We start from the raw sequence: 18,528 nt of genomic DNA on the forward strand, positions 1-18,528 counted from the left end.
TGTTTTCCTTGCTAATGGAATTGCTGGCTATATTACACATATAAATTATCTCTATTTCCGAAATGCGTGTGCCTTTAATATCCCAGCCTGAGTCAGTTGGAAGATACAAACCTGGTTTGTCTCCTCCCAGTGCCTGTAAGCTCCTTGGAGGCAGGGGACAGATCCCTCTTTCTGTTTACTCAGTAACTTGCTTGGTACCTAGCACATAGAGGCACTCAATAAATATTTATGACTAAATAAATGTTGTTTGTGCATCTTGTTAAGTGTTTTTATAAGCTACCGGAATACCGTGATCATTTCCCCCTGTCAGTACAGCTCTGTAATCTGCACAGTATTGCAGTCTATGGATGTGCCACGGCGGCTTCATCTTTAAGCGGTACCTCATTGCTGGATACTAGTTTGTTCCCAGTTTTTTCTAATGTAAAGAGTTCCTTGGTGCATATCCTTAAACACATATTTTGTCTGGTTATTTCTTTAAGGTAAATTCTGTAAAGAGTCACTGATAGCTCAAAGAAGATACACATTTTAAGGTTTCTGATATATAATTTGTAAAATTACCCTCTTGAAAGGTTGTATAGATTTATATCCTAACCAGTACTATTGAGAATGCACATTTTCCCACACTTTCCCCAATGCTTTTTTTAAGAATAATCCAACATTTTTTTGGTATTTTTAAAGATGCTTCTTGGAGTGTGGTGAATGGAGATCATATTCTGACTAATATGCTAAAACTTTCCAAGTTTTCATGTTGAAAATTTCCAGTTTTTTGTTTTCCTCAATGAGAGAGCAGAATAAACCTCAACAAAAGAGTGATTAACATCTAACCAATATTTCACTTGGGGCACTTATTGTGTATAGTTATTGTTGGCTGTATCTGTGGCTCTTACCAAACAGGAAACTTCTTAGCAGTGGGATACATTTCTAATTTACATTATTCACCAAAATCGGCTACAGGTCAATTAAAGGCTTATATATAGAAGGCAAAACTATGAAACTTTTAGAAGACAATGTAGGGCAATAGTTGTGTTACTCTGTTAGAGGGAAAAGGTTCTTAAATTATAGAAGGTGCAAACCATAAAAGAAAGGATTGATGTGTTTGACAACCTTGATATTGACAACTTTTGTTTATTAAAAGAAACCATCAAGAAAGTGAACAGACAAGTCACAAGTGAGAATAGATCTTTTAGTACATATTACTGATAAAAGTTTAGTGTCCGGAAAGGTGAACAACTGCAAATCTATAAGAACAATAGACAAATGGGCAAAGGACCTGAATAGGCATTTCACAGAAGAGGACACGTGAATGCAGAGATGCTAACTTCATCAGTAATTAGAGAACTGCAGATTTGACCAGCATGGTATATAGTTTCATACACGCTAATTTGGCAACAGTGTAAAAATCTGACAATATCTGCTTTTCAGGAGGGTAGGAAGAGTGTAAGAGGGAGTGTAAATTGGTACAATAACTTTGGAATTAACTAGTAAAGAGACGTGTACCCTTTGACCCAGTAATTCCACTCCTATGTCTTTACCCTAGAGTGTTGCTTCTGTGTTGTGTTCCCATCATCTCCTGGGAAGTTGTTAGAAACGCACATTTTGGGGACCCACCCTAGACCTACTGAATCAGAAACTTTGGGGATGGGCCAGCTTTCTGTTCTAGCAAGCTCTCCAGGTGATTTGATGCATGCTAAAATGGGCAAACCACTGCCCCAGAAAAACTCGGGTCCGTGAATGACTGGAGACATGTACAGGAATGCTCACCCTTGCACTGTTTGTAAAAGATAAACCTTGGAAGCCACGCCCATCACAGGAGAATGAATAAATTGTACTATATTCCTGTAATGAAGTACTGTGCCGTTGTGAAACCCAATGGACTTCAGTCACATGCATCACCAAGGATTTAGTATCAGGAACATTAACTTGAGGGAAAAAAAGCTACTTGCAGAAGAATGCATCTAGTATTTTTCCCTTTTTCTTTTTTAAGTTTAGAAACATGCAAAACAGAATTGCATATTATTAGGAATACAGGTATGGCAAAGTAGTAAAGAAAATAGGTAAATTATAAACAAAATACAAGTTAATGGGTAGCTCTGTAACAAGAGGGAAGGTGATAGGCACACCAAGAGGGACTTCAAAGACAAGAATTTAATTTTCTTAAACTGTGATCTGTACTCAGATTTTTGTTATATTATGCTTAATATCTTTGTACACATTAAAATTATTTTTATATCTACCAAATATTTTAAAAACAAACTTTCCTTTTTGCAGCGTCTGTCTACACAGGGACTATTCAGTTTGTATGAAAAAAATAATGATGGGGGTGATGGTGGTCAAGATACATTCTTGTTGGACTGTGATGTAACAGTACTGTCCGGAGTAGAGATATCAGGGAGAAGACTGGTTTCGAGGGTACGGAGTGTTAACACTTGCTGAGCGCTCACTGTGCAGGCACACTGTGTGCTGAGTTTACACTCATTATCTGAGGATTGAGCCACCCAGTGAACCTGGGGGGGGGGGGGGCGTGTCAGATCACTATTGCCCCATGTCACAGAGGCGGGGAGGTCCTGTGGGCACAGGGGGGAAGAGGTGGAGGAAGTCTCTGACTCTGTCAGAGAAGGTCGGAGGAAGGCAGTCGTAGACAAAGCAGAGTTGTGTCCCAGAGTGTTGTGTGTTACAGAAAGAAAGGCCAAGTCAAAGTAGGAATGAGAGTAGAGAGCAGGACTGGTGAAGGATGTATTCACCCCCATTTTCCGAGTTACTTGATTTTGCTAGGTTTGTTTTTACACCAGTGTACGTGACTTTATTATTCTAGTAAATGGCAAGTCTAGAAAGCAGAAAAAGTAATTGTATTTTGTTGTTAGTTCTAAGGATTGCATCTTCCAGTTTATTAGGAAGTGGTAGTATCATGCCATAGGATTTAGGAAATCATACTTCTTTGCTTAGGTTGCTAAAAAGGGCAACCTTTTGTATCCCATATTATGAGGACTATTTTTAAATAAACATTACTTATGCCGTAAACCTTTTTAAGCCATCGTGGTGTGACAGTTGCTCCTTGAAATGAGCAAGTATAGGAAAAATAAAAAGATGGTTATAGAAGCCCTAAGTCAAGTTACACATCCTATGGAACCAAATAGTTGTACTATTTTTGTTTGATATTCGTAGTGCAAATTTGTCTAAAGCAGAACTGTCAAGCATTTGTAATTACGTAATGTCATACTTTCTAACAGAGCCAGCCCCTCACTAAGAAGTTGACAGCCCGTGAGAGTCCTTCCATAGCAGGATGTCTGCATTTCAGACACATATAGTGCTTGTCGCAGATCCCTGATGGGCAAATGTAGAAAGTAGGCTTCTTCAAATGGGTTTTAGGTACTTCAGCTCTTCTAGTTTCAGCTGTATTTTGCTAAAGCTAGATAATCTCAGTCTTAGTGTTTTTCAGTGTGTTTGATGTTCATACTTTTGTTTTCTCTTATATGCTTTACTTTTTACTTTTTATTAAAAAACAAAATAGTTTTAAATAAAAAGTAAGGTAATAAGAAGCCTCCTTGGGAAAAGACATTGCTTAACACAGTTGGAGTAGTACCAGGTTACATCATCCAATGTAACCAAAGCCTAGCTTGCTTGTCAGTTACTAAATATAATGGAAACTTTGTGTTTTAAACCTAGAACAAGCAACAAACCACTTCTTTCCAAGGGTACAATTCATTTGTGAATTACTGTGAATTAAGGATCAAAATTTGATATATAATTATTGGATCAGTTATTAAAGAATGGGGAATCACAGTTATACGAGTGCATAAAATTATAAAACTGTTAGAATTTAAACTAAGGTGTAATGTACGTTTAAAAATAGCCTAGAAAATTTAGATCATTCAGAGTGGTAGTAGAAATTATAGTCTTTCAGAAAATGAGATCAAATGACTTTCATTAAGACTCTTCAGGGTCCATAATCTGGTTTCCTGTAGGGGTAGTGTTTAAAACCCTAGGGTTTCAAGGTGGTAGATTGAGACAGTGTTTGCTGAAAGTCACATTCAGAATACTGTCATGTGGCCAGTTGTTATGTAGGCAAATGAGTTCGGAATCTGGTGTGATGGCCCTGTTTAGTGCAGTACATTTTTCTCCTTCCTGATTCACCTTTCTTCCTCCCCCTTTTTTCCCTCTCCTCCTCTGCACCTCATCTCTGTCTGGTAGGTGTATGTTAAGTATATATTGTTTTTTTTTGAGGTTAGGAGGGACTTTTATCCAGTGCATCCCAAATCTGGCTCATCGGAATCAAACAGGGAGCTCTTTAGAACTACAGGCTTTGGTCCCCACCTCAGACTTTCTTAATCGGAATCTGTCCACGTGTAGGTCCAAGGGATTCATGTTTTGATGATTAGCTAAATTTGTCAAATGACTGACATTGGGTATAATTCCCTTGTTTTACAAATGTGGAAGTAGTAGCTCTTAGTAGGCTCTTCCAGGGGCAGTTGGCATTTCTCAAAACAGGTCTTGGTAAGTCTTATAAAGATTAAAAGCCTTCATTAATGGTAGAATGACAAGTAGTGTGATAATTTTTGGATTGGTGTGTGGCAGAGCTGGCTAGCTGTCCACCTAAATCAGTTCTTCCCTTCCGCAAGGGACGATTGCACAACTCTAGGTGACATTTTTCAGATTTCTATTCAGTGAAGCAGGAATTAGTGGAAGTGGTAGGTGCCACTTTTGAGCCAAGGCTTTTAAAGAAGCAAATGCCCTGCCTCTTTCACGCTTGCTTTCGTCTTCTGTTAGCTGGATGCAGAGAATGAGGAAGCTCTGAGTCAGCATCAAGTTGGAAAGAGCCAGGATTCCTGAATCAGCTGGGAGCCGACTGCTTGCAGACCTGGAACACCTGCCTTGGGAGTTTACAGGAGCGAGATAGGAACTTGTGTTTGAGCCATTTTCAGGTCCACTTATTATAGCAGTTATGGAATTAGGGCATTAACTTCTTGTTAGGGTGATTCTAGCCACTGTACCCACATCTGAAGGAAAGGCAGTTTATGAATATGTAGAAAATTAGTATTCTGCAGTCTTTCTTCTCCACATATATAATTCTCTTATCTATTCCTCAGACTGCAGAAGCGTAATGTTACAGAGTTAGAACATTTTGTTAGGCCGCAGTGTTTTCTTAAAGGTATAATCTGAGGTAGCCAGTACTCGTGTGAAAATTAATAAGTGAAGACTTGTGATGCCAGCTATGAAGGGTTGCCTGCCATGGGGAAGGGAGGGATTTTCAGAACACTCTTATTTACAGATGAATTTAGAGTTGAGAATTCTTATCTATTTTTATTGACTTCTTAGAATTTATACAAAAAATTAGTAAATAAATAAGGTATGAATGTAGAGTTTTCCACACTTTAGTCATTTATTTACTCCTTCATTGTTTTTGCTATATTTTACTCCACAGTATTTTACCTCACTTTTTATTTTTTAAATTTAGCCTTGTCATAAGAAGTAATGTATGTGGAGTCATGGGTTGGTATGTTATTTTTTCCCCCTAATATTCATGCTAATAATACACACTTATTTAAAAGTCCTTACTTGTGGCACATAACTTTATTTTAAATGCCAGTAGTGTATTTCTGTCATACTTGGGAAATACTGTTCACATGATGAATACTATTTTAGTGTCTTCAGTGCTTAATCCATAACATTCTTATTGATTGATTGATTGATTGCCATGCTGAGTGGCTTGTGGGATCTCAGTCCCCAACCAGGGATTGAACCCGGGCCAGGGCAGTGAAACTGCCAAATCCTAACTGCTGGCCCACCAGGGAGCTCCCCATAACATTCTAGTAGAAGTAACTGCAGTCACCTGGAAACTAGCAGACCAGCTATGTCTAGTGGGACTCTGGGTACAGTGTTTTCCTATTCACACTATAGACTGTTATCAGTACTCTCTTTGCTACTGGAAATAGTCATTAGCATCCTTAAATCTAATCACATTAGAGAGCCATTTCCAGAAACCTCAGTTCCAATTCAAGGGAAAATCCTATTCCTCTAGAACCACTCTCAGTATCAAAATCTGTATCAGTCAGGATTCCCTAGAGAATCAATAGGATGTAAACAAATATATATGAGGAGATTTTTTTATAGGAGTTGGCTAATGCGGATATGGAGGCCTAGAAGTCCCACTTCTTATTTCTGCAGGCTCGAGAAACAGGAAAGCTGGTGATATAAGTCAGTCTGAGTTTGATGGCTCAAAAACCGGGAATGCTGATGTCTGAGGGCAGGAGAAAGTGGATGTCCCAACTCAAGGAAAACAGCAAATTGGACCTTCCTCCACCTCTCCACCGTCTTGCTCTATTCAGGCCCTCAACAAATTGGGTGTTGCCAGCCCACACTGGTGAGGGCGGACATTTTTTATTCAGTCTACCATTCAAACGCTTATCCCTTCCAGAAACACCCTCGCAGATGGACGCGGAAATAAATAATATTTTACTGGCTGTCTGTGCATGCCTTAGCCTCACACATACAGTTAACCATCACAGTACTTTTGGTCAGCTGACCTAGCATGCCTTTAGTGGCATGTTTTCCTGCCACCATAGGATCCAGTCTGAGAACACATAGCACGTTTAGTTGTCACATCTCCTTAGCCTCCTTTAACCTGGAACATTTCCATAGTATGTCTTTGTCTTTTATGACATTGACATTTGTGAAGAATGCAGTCCTCCCACATTTTTTTTGTCTTCAAATAAAACATTCCTCACTCTGTGTTGTGTGCTGTTTCCTCTTAATTAGCTGCAGGTTCGGCATTCTCAGCTGCAGCGATGCACAGGTGTCCTGTCCTCCTCAGGGTGTTATATCTGCAAGCATCCCATGTCCGCCTTCATTGAGGATGTTAATTTGATCACCGCTGGCAAGGCATAGCTGAGTTATCCACCGTATAATTACTGAATTTTTTTTCTTCCCTTGCAGCAAATAAGCAGTTTGTAGGGAGATGGTTTAATGCCATTCAGACATTTTGCACATCAAAATTGCTCCCCTAGAACTGGCATCCATTGATAGTTCTTGCCCGATACAGTCTCTGTCAGTATGATTTTCTATCCCCTCACTCCCTCCACATTTACCCGTTGGCCCTCAGCATTCTGCTGTAACCTTTGCCCTGTCAGCCCGTCCATTTGTGTGTCTAATCAGTCTCTCTGTCTGTCTCCCTCTCTCCCATACGTCAGTATGGACTTCTTCATACCTGCTTTTAATGGTTTACTGGCACTAACGGCTGTGGCGCTCATGTTGTCCCAGATTTAGTCAGTAGGCACCTCTTCAAGCTGACTGCTGTGTCTTTGTCCCAACGTTTTCTAAAAGCATTTCTCCCCACTTCGTGACATGATGAGATTCTTCAGGCTCGTGGTGTACTGACCCTGCCCCCGGCTAGAATCTGCCATTCCTTGAGGAACCGGGTTCTGTTTAGTGAGGAGGTATCGGAGGCCGAGATGGGGGTGCCAGCTGTGCTTGTTATTGGTCCCCCTCCTCCTCTCTTGAGCTTAGTGGGCGGTCCGATGACCCTAGGGATATTTCTTGGTGTCCCTGGGTGTTTGACCAAAATTAGACCCCAAACATCTCTGACTTTTACAAGTCACCCCTTAAATTTACTTTTATTTGTAAGATTTTGATGCTCAGTTTAGTCTTAGAACCATAATCATAAATGTATTTCTACCTGAGGGCTTGCTCTTCCCGTCTTGAGAGGAGTTATCATTTTCCGTTACTTACCATGTGTAGAGACTTTTTTTAAGCTTCCCCCTTAATTTCCTCCCCCCCCAAAGTAATATATCTAGGAAAGAGTATAGGAAAAAGCCAGGAAGAAGAAGAAAAAATTAACTATAATTTCATCACCCAGAGGAAAATAAAAACTATTAACCTTATTAGATAATTGGACTTGGTTAGAACTATATCCATTTTTAAAATTTAATACTGAAGTTTTCTCTTTTCTAAATATACTTTCTTAACACTCATATCTTTGATACCTAATAATTTATATTCCAAAAATCTTGAGGCTTGATAGTTTCATATCATGTGTTAGCTTATCGACATTTGGAGTTAGTGTTTTCCAGATTTCTTCCAAAATTAGTAGTTTTAGTCTATTTTCCTTGCCGTTCTTTGATTAGCCATGGTATTAATCCATCTCTTCAGTGGACCTGAGGAATCTGTTAAAGCAAGAACAGTATGGAACGTGTCTTTAGCTGTTTTTTTTTTGTTATTTTCCCTCCATTTTTACGTTTTGGAAATAGCCTTTTTCTCCGTAGTATTCCTGCTGGAATGAAAAACAGATCCATTCTTTTTTCTACTGGTTGAGTGTTCAACTTTTTTTTTATTGTCAGTGAGGGATTTTCTCATGGAATTTAGAAATCTTAGTCGCCTCTCACTTCGCAGATGAGGAAACTGAGGCTCAGAAAAGTTAACTGTTTGCCATGTGTCCTGCAGTGTATTGTTGGAATAATTAGGCCTCCTTACTTGTACATTAATGTTCCTTTTCACTAGTGCTTAACATGTTCAGTGTAAATGCATTGTGTTTCTTTAATTTTTTTCTCCTCGTTCTCTTCCCTTCCTCAGCATTCGTATGCTTTGTGCTTCATTTTCTTGCCTTTTGAAAAAGATGAAAGGAAAATTTAAGGAAAGTATACTAACTTTTATTATGGGATGCTTTTTTTTATGGCTGCATTATAAATTCTTGAAAATAAAGGGTCTAATGGAAACACTTAATGAGAAAGCAGGGGCTCTATCACATGTACCTCTCCCCCCCCCCACCTTTTAGTGAATAGACTGTTTAAACTAAATTAAGTAAAGGATATAAATTCTGTTGTTTCAGTTTTAATATTTCATGACTGATTTTATAGATGAAATTATGTTTTACAATAAATAGGAAGAAGAATTTATACAGCCTGTTCTATTTGATGTGAAACAGCAAATCCCATTTCTCTTTAGCTGTAAAGAAAATTCATTATAATGTCTTTAGTTGTAAGAGATGGTTTCATTGTGATTAGCTATACTGATAATAAAACAAGCTTTTCATATGGCATAAGATACAAACGATCCTGTGTCTGCTTTCAATGGCATTGAATTTTTTCATTTTCTACTTTACTCATAGAATCTTCATTCCTTTTATTATTTTATTCCAATAAGAATTTCCTTTCTTAAAAAAATCAAAACAATTAGAAATACTAGCAAAACATTGATATTAAAAATACTTTTTGAAAGGAGATATATTAAATACCACAAAAGGTACATTTGTCAGAGATGGTTGATATAAGATAGTCATAAAATTAACTTTATTACGGGATCAATTAACGTATTTGGAAAATAGTACTTGAAGTGTAGGAAGATTTAAAAAAAAGAAATAGCCAGGTAAGAAGGCTGAGCTAACTTTACAGTTTATTTTTGTCCTGTGATTTGTTGTTTTTTATTAGTATTAATACATCTTCACAAGTAGTGTTGGAAAGGTGGCAATCTTTGATGAAGGGATGATGACCTACTTATTCTGTTATGGTTACCATGGTTTGATCCCTTTTAGTATGACTTTTTCGTGATTGTTTTAGCTCTCACTTAGGCACTAAAGAAATATTCTAATTTTTAACTTGCACACAGGATCAAATTGGATATTTGAAATAGACCGTGGGTACCCCTGGAATAGAAACAATATTCTATTCTGACTTGAGTGAGGATTTTTTTCTCCATCTGATAGTTTTACTTTACTCTGACCATTTGGGCTTAGGAGCACATAGTTCTAGCCTGCTTGTCTTCAGTGCGTCCTTGGACTGGCTGGGGAAGGTTCTTTTTAGGATTAAGCTGGACATGGCATGTGAGATGCTTTGGAGGTGAAGCTTAACCAGGTACAGGTCCTGTGGCCGGAGACCCCTACGTCTCCTGAGCTTGGATGCCTCCTGCCAGGGGAAGGTGTGGGAGTTACGCAGTCTGGGGGCCAGGATTGCGGCCTGTTCAGCCTCGATGATGACTTGTGGCTGTCCATGGGTTTACTGCATGGGCCACCTCCTCAGGTTTGGGGAATGTTAGGTTGTAGGCTGCTACCAACTCGACTCTAGCAGGGCTTATAAGAAGGAAAAGCCTCCTCCAAAATGAGCAGGTCTTTCAGAAATATTAGGACTTTTCTTTTATTCCATACAAATCTAAATTTAAAATTCCACCTTATCTCTTTAATAACTCTTGATTTTATTACACCACTTTTTCACTGTAAGCTATATCAGATCTGATTTTGGTAGTGGGAGAGGCATCAATGTAAATGTCAGTTTCTTAAGTTCTAAAATCTTGTGGAAGTTTGTTAGGAATTCTGCCCTCGATATGCATTTCGGAGTATACTTCACTTAACATTTATTGACCTCCTCCTGTGTAGCTTAATACTCTTTTGCTAGTACAGAAGATTCCTGTTAAAGGCTGGAGCATATAGGAAAGGAAATTATGTATGAACTACATATAAAGGAGGGGTGAACTTGAGCCGGTCTGTTCCTGGCAGGGTGTAAAGGGAGAGAACAGGCATTATATTAGCAGTCCAGTGCTATGTAACAAATTACGTCAAAACGTGGGGCTTCAAGCCAGTTTCTGCGGCCAGGGATTTGGGAGTGGGCTCACCTGGGTGGCTGTGCGCCAGGTCTCTCGTGGGCCGCCGTCCCTGAAGTGCCTGAAGGCTCTCCTGGGGCTGGAGGAGCTGCTCCCTCGTCGCTGTCGTCAGAGTTCTTCTGGCTCTTGGTAGTGAAGCTTCAGTCCCTCGCCACCTCCTGGAGCCCCCATTGTGGGCTGCAGGGGTGCTGTCCTGCTTCCCCAACAGGGTACCGTCAAGGGAAGGGGAAGGCTCGAAGCATGGTGGGGCACCCTCACTCCCGCTATTTCTGTCCCTTCTAGGCAGGCCATCAGGCCAGCCTACACCAAGGTGAGGGCTAGCCCCACCCTTTACCGGGAGCATCAGAGAATTCTGTGGACTCATTTTGAACCACCACAGGCATTTTCCTGGGTGGGGAGAAGCACAGGTTCACACACATAGCTGAGGAGAGCATTGCAGCCAGTTCTTGGGACAGTGAGGAGGTGGGCTTTAGTGGACCCAGGATTCACGTGCCAGTCCCATTGCAGATGAACCACAACTATGTTACACATCCATTTGTGGTAGATTGCCTCCAGTGTTATCTAGTAAATGGTTTTTAGGGTGTTACATTATACTCTTTTGTCATGGAAGAAATTATTCAACTTGTGAGCATTTTCATAGAAAAGTGTTTTTTTTTTTTTTTTTTTTGGGGTAGGGTCAGATGCTTTGTTTTGTGGTCTCTGTTAGGCATTGATGCTTCTGATGAGAGAGTTTGGTGAGAGGAGGGTTACATAAAGTAAAGTACCCTTTTATTTACCCTTATGTTATGCACTTGGTGTTTGTAAGGACAACTGATGCTTCAGAGTTTCTCATTAGCAGCCTCTCCATAGGGATGTGGTGGTACTGTATTAAGTTAGTGATAGTATAATGGTAAGAGACGTATTTTCAATCAAAAGCCCAGTTGAAATGGTAGATTAAGAAAGACATCTGAGTAGTCCGCTAATTTCCCTTTATTCTTGTCTCAGCTGTCGCCACTGCACATCATAATAGGCTCGTAGGGCGTTTTACCTGCCCTACCTTGACCTCCCAGGCCCAAAGGGAAAGGGTGAAGGCCATCCGGAGTTTCTGAATATGCCTGTGTGTGCACACCTGCCCTGCCACACACGTGCCCCCTGCTGTGATTTTACTCTTGGCCTGGTGCCAACGCGTGCCAACTTCACAGCGTTTGCATCAGGAATTTGGGTCAGTCTAGGAGGGATGAGGGTGAGCTGGCCTGGGGTGCAGGTGGGGAGAGCTGGTCTCCTGTGTGGATGGCCTCGTCCTACTCCTGGCGAGCGTGTCCCTGCGTGTGTGAGAGACAGAGCTCAGCCTCGCTTACGTACACTCAGCACGAAAGAGGAACGGGGTGAAGAGAGACACGAAGGCGAGAGGTGGAGTGAAAGGGGAAAATTTCATCCGTGCTGCCCACAGTAAGGTTAGCATATGAAATGGTCGAATAGCTGGTATGTTTCTCTACTAGTTCCTGGAATACTTTCTTAAAAATGCTGAAAAAAAACTTCCTGTGAGAAATGGCCACCAGGTGTCATCAGAATGCTGCTATTGATTTGTTTTATTATTGTTCTTTTTTTTATTTTAAAATTTAATTTAATTTATTTTTTTATACAGCAGGTCCTTATTAGTCATCAGCTTTATACACATCAGTGTCTACATGTCAATCACAACTGCCCAGTTCATCCTACCACCACCACCATCCCCTGCCGCTTTCCCCTGTTGGTGTCCATACGTTTGTTCTCTACATTTGTGTCTCAATTTCTGCCCTGCAAACCGGTTCATCTGTACCATTTTTCCAGGTTCTTATTATTGTTCTTTAAAAGTATATGCATGTTTTGATTTCTTTCTTGCACTTTTAAAATTTTCTTTTGTTTTTAAACTGTAGCAGAGACTGTTTCAGTTAGAGCAGAGATTTTCTTTTGGGACATTTTCTTGGTGAGCTGATAATTTTTTATAGGTAAAGTTGAAGATCACTATATAAAATGTATTTATTGATTTATTTTTAGTTGAGGAGCAGCTACTAGTTGAGAATTTGGATGAGAGTAGAAACTATAAATGGAATTGCATATTTGAAAATCTTTGACACAGTGAGGATGTGTGTTGGATGGTAATTGATGAATTTGTGTAGGAACCGTATGCTTTAAGAAGATTTGGTTTAATAATATATCTCATTGTTTTAGTCTAAAAATCTACTAAGTCTTCTGAATTTTGAAACCTTGCTGTGGGAAGAAATAGGAGACTCACTAGCTTCTCCAATGGGTACAAGTACCAGGACTTTCAGAAAGAACAGGGATTCTGCCTTACTTACTTTGAGTGTTGACAGTGAGTCCCATGCCTGTCCTGTTGTTTCGCTTTGTTCACAGAGAATTAAAGGTGCTTTCTGGTACATGGTAGGCTTTCCATAAATGTTGAGTGAATGAATTAAATCTGCCTCCAGAAAAGAGTCCTTGAACTTTCCCAGTTGGGTAATTTTTGAATTCTGCTATAATAACCTAATAAGCTTTCTGATGAAGGTTTTTCTTTTTAAAAAAAGAAAAAGAAAAAAAATATATAAAAGGTTCCTCATTTCTGTTGAATCCCTTCTAGATCACTTTAAGATACTTACTAAATCACCTTGCACTCCCACTTAACTGATGTCATTCTAGTTCAGGCCTTATAACTTAAACTATTATTATAATGTGCTCTTTCTGCCTCTAGACTTTCTCTACCCATGATATGTCCTGCATACTGAAAAATGAGTCTTTCTGAAGCAGTGCTGTGTTTTGGTGACTCCCCACTGACACTACTGAATAAGTTCCAGTTCTTAATTCGGAGCCTCCTATGATGTGGTGTTGGTCATCTGCCTGGGTTTTAAGTTGCCCTGCAGTAGAAAGCCAGGGCTGTAGCTGTCTGCACTGCTGACAGTCTCACATGCTCATTGCATGTGCTTTGCGGCTTTGCTAATCCCTTTTTTCTGCTTGAAATGTTTAACTGTTCCTACCTGCCCCCTCAACAAAAGAAAAAAACAGTTTTAGTGTCCTGGGGTTTAGCTCAAATGATATTTCTGCTCTTTCAGCCAAATAGTCTACTTGGCAGTATGGTCCCTTGCTCATTTATATTGCTGTAGTTCTTAGTTTATATCACACACGTGACCATATGTGGCCTTGTATTAGAGTTCCTTTCCATACATGTCACATGGCTCCTAATAGAGTATGAGCCTGCTGAGGGCAAAGGATGTGTTTGTATCATTATAGTTCTTTCATTTTCTAGGCAACTCAATATATGTATTTGTTGAATGTTTGTTGTTCTTTCTTGGTATAATGAGATGTTGAGTTATTTCATTAATTTCAAAAGTCAATTGGGAAATAACAGATGTAGAAACATTTTCTCCTTTTGTTTTAGAATTTTTGGAGCCATTATATAGGAGATAATGAAGAGCCTCATTATTTTGCTTCTGCATATTAATATAGTCATTCTTTTGTCTCCAAAAATATATGAGTCATGTGCCGTCTATATAGCATTGACTCTGAATAGTTGTACGTGTGTGGGTCTTCCGTGGGTTGGTGTTTGTGTGTTCTGTGCATGTGCACCTGCTAGTGTCCGTAGTGAAGGTGGTGTAGCCGCGGGCCACAGCGGTGTCGGAAGAGGAGGAGATGAAAGGACTCGTTATTGAAAGAAATTCTCACCGTTTTAGATTAAGCGTTAAAAAGTTTTTTAAAATAACTCCTGTTATGGACGTTTTCAAACATATATGTATGCAAACACATAGAAAATTGATAGAATGGCATACTGAATCCCCATGTAACTGTCACTCAGCTTTCAGCACTGTCGGTACCTAGCCTTCGCTAGGCTCCTTTCCTGGACCATTTTAAAGTGTATCTCAGACACTTTTCATTTCATCTATAAATACTTAGATAGGAGACATTCCTTATTTCACAGTGAGATATTTGTTCATTCTAGTACCTGTTGTGTGCTTGGAATTGATGTAGGCTCTTGGGACATGTGAGTGGATAAAATAAACCAGACCCTTACATTCTAGCTTGGGAGACAGAAAGCAAGCTAGACACGTAAATAACCAGAACAAGGAAAAAATTGATTTCATCAAAATTTAAAACTTCTGCTTATCAAAAGACAACATTTATAAAATGGAAAGGGAGAAAATATTTGTAAAACATGTATCTGACAAAGGATTTATATCCAGAACACATAGGCTCAATAATAAAACAGACAAGTGATGTAAGAAACGGGCCAAAGGCTAACAAGGACTTTGCAAAGCATGTAGCATCATTCAGCACCATTGCTAGTTACCGGGGAAATGCAGAGTAACTTCACACACACTCACTATAAAGACTAAAATTGAAAAGGCTGACAGTGTCAAATGTTGGTGAGGAAGTGGATCAGTCACAATTCTTGACACTGCTGGTGGCCGTATAAATACAGCCACTTTGAACATCAGTCAGGCAATTTCTCGTACAGTTAAGCACACACATCTGCCCTCTAGCCCAGCAAGGCCACCCCTAGGTGTTTACATAAAAGAAATGAAAATCTATGTTCATGAAAGACTTGTGCAAGAATATTTATAGCAGTTTTATCATAACAGCCCAAAAAGGAAGTAGCTCAGTGTCCGTCAACAGGATTGTAAATCTGTGTGGTGGAATAGTGCTCAGCACCGAAGTGGAGCACATTGCTGACCCATGCAACACAGACATTGTGCTGAGCGGGAGAAGCCAGACCCTCCTTCCCGCCAGAAGTGTATATATTGCCTGATGTCATTTGTATGAACTTCTGGAACAGGCAAGACTAATCTATTGTGGAAGAATTCTGAGCGGCGGTTGCCTCCGGGTGCGGGAGCGGGGAGGGGAGTGGGTTACAGGGACTGAGCGTGAAGGGCTTGAGAGAGTTCTGGGGGGAGAAGGCAGTGTCCTCTGTCTTGAGAGGGACAGTCCTGAGGGACCCTCAGCAGCTCTCTGGGCTTCTCTTTCTGCCATCTCTCCTCTCCTTTACTCTGCCCCACAAGCTCTAGCTGCCCTCCTCTCTGCTGGGAGGTCCCTGGGCTCTGTCTGTGGCCTGCGTCCATTCTTCAGGCAGTAAGCTGGCGCTCACCTGGTTTGTTTCTCATCTCTCAGGAGCACTATCTTTTGGTGCCCGATCTTCAGTGTCTTGTGCTGTTGTTTCATAGATTCTGTTTTTTTCTTTTTTATTTGTTTCATGCATGAGAGTAAGTCCAGTCCCTGTGACTCTTGACCAGAAGTCGATGTCCTGGACTGGACAATATATCTGTTGAAAAAAAAAAGTCTCACCCCTTAAAATGCAAGGCAGAGATTTTGTTTTTTCTTTGCTTTAATTCCAGTATCTAGTACAACCAAAAATAACTTGGCATACAGTAGGCCCTAAGTGAAGATTTTGGAACAGACACATGATTCATTCTTTCTTACTTTCTTTCCTCCTTTTACTGTTGCATTACAAATGTTGAATAGCAAACCCAATGCTTTATCTAAAACAGCATTTTCTAAAAGGTCCTTTGGAACTCTGGCCTCTTGATTCTTTATAAACAAAGGGCTCTGTAATGAAATTAGTTTGGGAAAAACTTATGTACTGACAAATTCTGTGATAAAGACACTTGTTTAAACCAGAGTTTTCTACACTTATTTGACCAGGAATATTTTTTCCCCTCAAAACACCTATTGACCTTTTATATAATTTATCTTTTCTGGAACACATTCTGAAGAAATGGTGATCTGATGTTGTACATCTTGTAAGTGTAATAAAACTTATACATTTATCTTTTTCACTCTTTTATAAGAGTGATACAATATGTTACTATATTATATTGTAATAAATACAAGATATTTTTGTATGTAAATTACATATGATAATTTATACATTTTTAAGCAACTTTATTGGGATATTCACATACCATACAATTCACCCATTCATACTATGATTTAATGGATTTAAATATACTCACAGACATGTGCAACCATCACCACAGTAAATTTTAGAATGTCTTCATCACCTTTCAGATATTATCCACCACCGCTACCCCACTGTCTCCCATCTCCTGTCCTGTGCTCCCGCCCAGCCCTAAGGAACCACTATTCTACTTTCTGTCTCTATAGATTTGCCTATTCTGGGTATTTCTTATAAAAGGAATCATATAGTATGTGGTCTTTTGCAACTGGCTTCCTTCACTTAGCGTAATGTTTCCAAAGTTCATCCATATCGTGGTTTGTATTAATACTTCATTCTTTTTGTGGCCGATTAACATTCTGTTGTACCTCATTTTGTTTACCCATTATTCTGTTGCTGAACATTTGGGTTCTTTCTACCTCCTGGCTATTGTGGATAATACAGCTGTAAAAATTTGTGTCCAAGTTTTTGTGTGGACGTATGTTTTTATTTCTGTTGGGCATATACCTAGGAGTGGAATTGCTGGGCCATAGGATACACTGTGTTTAATCTTTTGAGGAGCTGCCAGACTCTTTTCCAAAGTGGCATCATCATTTTACATCTCCACTAGCATTGTATGAGTGTTCTGATTTCTCCACATCCTCACCAACACTTGTTATTACCTGACGTTTTAAAATTTTTCTTTTTAATTTATTATTCATTTTTGGCTGCCCCGGGTTTTAGTTGCGGCATGCAGACTCTTAGCTGTGGCATGCATGTGGGATCTAGTTCCCTGACCAGGGGTCGAACCTGGGCCCCCTGCACTGGGAGTGTGGAGTCTTACCCACTGGACCACCAGGGAAGTCCCTTATCTGACTTTTTGATTCTAGCCATCGTAGTGGGTGTTGCATTATAGTTTTGATTTGCATTTCTCTGATGACTGCTCATGTAGAGTATGTTTTCATGTGCTTTTTGGCCATTTGCATATCTTCTTTGGGGAAATGTATATTCAGCTCCTTTCCTTTAAACATTTTTTTAATTAACTTTTGGCTGCGTTGGGTCTTTGTGGCTGTGTTGGGTCTTCATAGCTGCGCACGGGCTTTCTCTAGTTGCAGCGAACAGGGGCTCCTCTTCTTTGCGGTGCGTGGGCTTCTCACTGTGGTGGCTTCTCTTGTTGCGGAGCACAGGCTCTAGGCACGAGAGCTTCAATAGTTGTGGCTCACGGGCTCTAGAGTGCAGGCTCAGTAGTTGTGGTGCACGGGCTTAGTTACTCTGCGGCATGTGGGATCTTCCCGGACCAGGGCTCGAACCTGTGTCGCCTGCATTGGCAGGCGGATTCTTAACCACTGCACCACCAGGGAAGCCCCTCAGCTCCTTTTAAAATTGGATTTTAAAAAAATCACTGAGTTACAAGATTTCTTTTTTATATATTCTAGATGAAGTCCTGTATCAGATATTGATTTGCAGAACATTTTTCCCATCCTGTGGCTTGTCTTTTCACTTCTTTTTGGTGGTCTTTGAAGATAATGTCATTTGAAGCTTTTAATTTTTTTTTTTTTTTTGCGGTACACGGGCCTCCCACTCTGCTGTGGCCTCTCCCGCCGTGGAGCACAGGCTCCGGATGTGCAGGCCCAGCGGCCGTGGCTCACAGGCCCAGCCACTCCGCGGCATGTGCGATCCTCCCGGACCGGGGCACGAACCCACGTGCCCTGCATCAGCAGGCAGATTCCCAACCACCGCGCCACCAGGGAAGCCCTGAAGCTTTTAATTTTGATAAAGACCAATTTATTAATTTTTTCAATTGTTACTCATGCTTTTGGTGTCATTATCTTATATATAATTTCTAGTCCCTACTTTTAGCAGAGTCAGAACAACAGCCTTCATTTGGTTTGTCATCGTGACAGAAAAACAAAAAAAAATGGTTAAAATAGTTAAAAATAGTTACCATTAGCTTTGAGGCCATAATACTTGATGAGTAATACTTTTAATTAACATCAAATCAAATGGCATTTGGCTGAGAATTCCATTCATGGTGTAAAGTAAATGGAAAATGATATGTTTTAATTGAA

The 18,528-nt window shown here is 40.0% G+C and overlaps 1 protein-coding gene across 2 annotated transcripts in view; it reads left to right on the forward strand.

Annotated features, from left to right (window-relative positions):
• ZNF407 (zinc finger protein 407) overlaps positions 1–18,528 on the forward strand; it is a 421,360-nt gene that overhangs the window by 5,217 nt on the left and 397,615 nt on the right. The window lies entirely within an intron of this gene.

This window comes from Tursiops truncatus, chromosome 13, assembly GCF_011762595.2.
Source record: "Tursiops truncatus isolate mTurTru1 chromosome 13, mTurTru1.mat.Y, whole genome shotgun sequence".
Classification (NCBI taxonomy): domain Eukaryota; kingdom Metazoa; phylum Chordata; class Mammalia; order Artiodactyla; family Delphinidae; genus Tursiops; species Tursiops truncatus.